This window comes from Tinamus guttatus, unplaced genomic scaffold (genome assembly GCF_059628265.1).
Source record: "Tinamus guttatus ecotype Peru unplaced genomic scaffold, ASM5962826v1 Tinamus_guttatus_pri_ptg000720l, whole genome shotgun sequence".
Classification (NCBI taxonomy): Eukaryota; Metazoa; Chordata; class Aves; order Tinamiformes; family Tinamidae; genus Tinamus; species Tinamus guttatus.
This window is the reverse complement of record NW_028289254.1, coordinates 80,805-83,278: the sequence shown is the minus strand read 5'-3', so window position 1 is coordinate 83,278 and position 2,474 is coordinate 80,805.

Genomic DNA, 2,474 nt, shown 5'->3' with positions numbered 1-2,474 from the left:
CTCTTTGGATCAGATTCCTTGCCTTTTGATAATATTTGGATGGAAGTTTCAGAATTTTAGATGTGCCAATTAGTCATTTTAAAATCTGGAAAATACTACTTACTGCACTCCTCACCAGGAGGCATGTTGGCCCCATGAAGTAGTATGAGTAGCAAGGATTTTAGTCCTGCCAAGGGAAACCTTGGAAATGGATACCATCAAGTGAGGTGTTAGTGCTTCTACTGGGAGATAGCTTTAATGAAGGGAAACAGCAGCAACAACAAACAAACCAAAAAAAAAATCTTTGAGCTATAGGATTCAAAAACTTTGGGTTTTTCATTATCCAGTTTGTTTTCAGAAAAATACTAACTTGTTAAAAGGCATTCCAGAATAGTATATCCATTTCAATAGTATATCCATTCCTTTTTTTTTTTTTTTTTTTTTTTTTTTTTTTTTTTTGTGTGTGTGTGTGTGTGTGTGCGTCCAGGATGGAATCTCTTCAGTTCTGCAAAACACCCAGTGCTTTTGTGTGGTCTTGTGGTCCTTGCCTGCAGCACATTTGAGCTCTGCAGACCAGAGTTTGCATCGCTTGTCTGAGTCACTCAGTGAATGGACATGAGCCTTGAAGTGGCTTTGTCTGGAGGGGCTTGGAGGAACATGCTTGCTTCTACTGAATGCAGCTGAATGCTTTGCACTCCTGACTACTTTGATCTTATTTTTGTGAAAGATTTCCGAAGGTTATAGTTTACTGCATCGCAGAAAGGATTTGAGGGACCAATTTTGTTTTAAATGGCTGTAAACCACTTCCTACCCAGCTGTAACGAAGTGTTAGAAACTGAGCAGTGAGTAGGCCCTCCCCTCCCCTCCCCTTCCCTTTTTTCATTTTGGAGCAAACGAAATGGAGTGAAAATGACAGCAATCACAGACAATATCCTTAATTCTTTAACTGACATTTTACAGAGTATGTGTCACCAGGAGGATGGTGAAGGAAAATGTGCTTACATATGTATTTCTCTTTAAGAAATGTGGCTAGCGCCTGGTTAACAGATAGAGACTGAAGGACATCTGCCTGCCTTAGCCATGTGTTCCTGAATGTGTGTCACTATTTCGTCTCTTCACAGACTATTGCAGATGTCCAATACTTTATTTAGAAGGTTAGAGAGCAAAAGGAGGAAAACACAAATAATTAAAAGGGATGTATTTTCTGAATATTGTTTTTATTTTCTCATTTCCTTCTCATGCCCATACATCAAGGATGCTAAGGACTTGAAGTCTTCTGGTTAGTAAAAGGTAGGCATCTCAGTACTTATCAAAATCAGCTATGCGTAATTTTGATTCCTTTTTGTATTGTATTTGCAGCTAGTATCATGGCCTACTTGACCAAAGTTATTGTGAAGGAAAAGGTATTTTAGCATCCAAGTAAATATGTGGGATTTTTTTGTTTGTTTATTTTGTTTATTCATTTTTGTTTGGGAAATTTGAAATATCTTTGCCTTATATCATCTTTGTTCCTTTCCTTTGGGTAGGTGTAATAATAATAATAAAAAGCTTAAGGAATATTATTCTGGAGTCTTCATAGCCCGTGGGCAAAATCCATCCTCTCCTTGGAGAGTGCAGACGGAGAGAAGGAGGTGAGCGCTGGTCCTGGGCCATCTTGGCAGCCTTGGGTGGTGGGCATTGCTCAGCATAGGAGTCCTGGGTTCTTTTCCTTGCTAGTGGTGTGCTGAAGGTAAAGGAAGAACAATCTCATAAAAGAGGCTTACTGAACTAGGAGGCATTTTTAATCTCTGAAAAATTTCATCACCTAAAGAGTGAAGCGGCCTTATGGGAGCAAGGCAGTTGTGTCAAGCATTCTTTACACTATTCATTAGTAACACAAGAGAAAGCTTGGCTCATGACATAAGAGCAGAAGTCTGCTTTGGCAAATGCTGTTTGGTGCATACTTGTTAAATACTTCATTTTTCCCGTGTCATTTTTTCTGTCTTGTTTTTAAAGTTTCTTCTAAAACACTATCACACAAAAAAAGGATAAGGAAAGGATGTCAATTTTCTGCCTTGCAAATGAAATAAATGACGTGAGGTTTGGTATGATTTAATAATTTGGCATGGAGGGCACTAGGGTTTTCAAAACTGCGAGTTTATTAAATCATTCTCTCTTAACAGGATTCAACATTGGATAATTAACATTTTGGCAGTGAAAATCTCTTCTATAGACTAATTTTAATGAACTATCAGCATAGATGTACTACAAGTTTGCACTCATGAAATCCATGTGACTTTTAATACACTTATGTAAGAAGTTGATGATGCATCTTCCTTACTTGACTCTGTATTTTTTTTGTGCACCTGCTGCACACTAGTACATCTCTGCCTTGGTGTGTGCATGAATGAATAGGAATATATTCTCTAATTGCTTATTTTGTAGAGCTAGGGTCTGTAAATAATAAAGAAATATTTTCTTCAGTGTTGCGACATAGTGTCACTTCTTATTAGTGA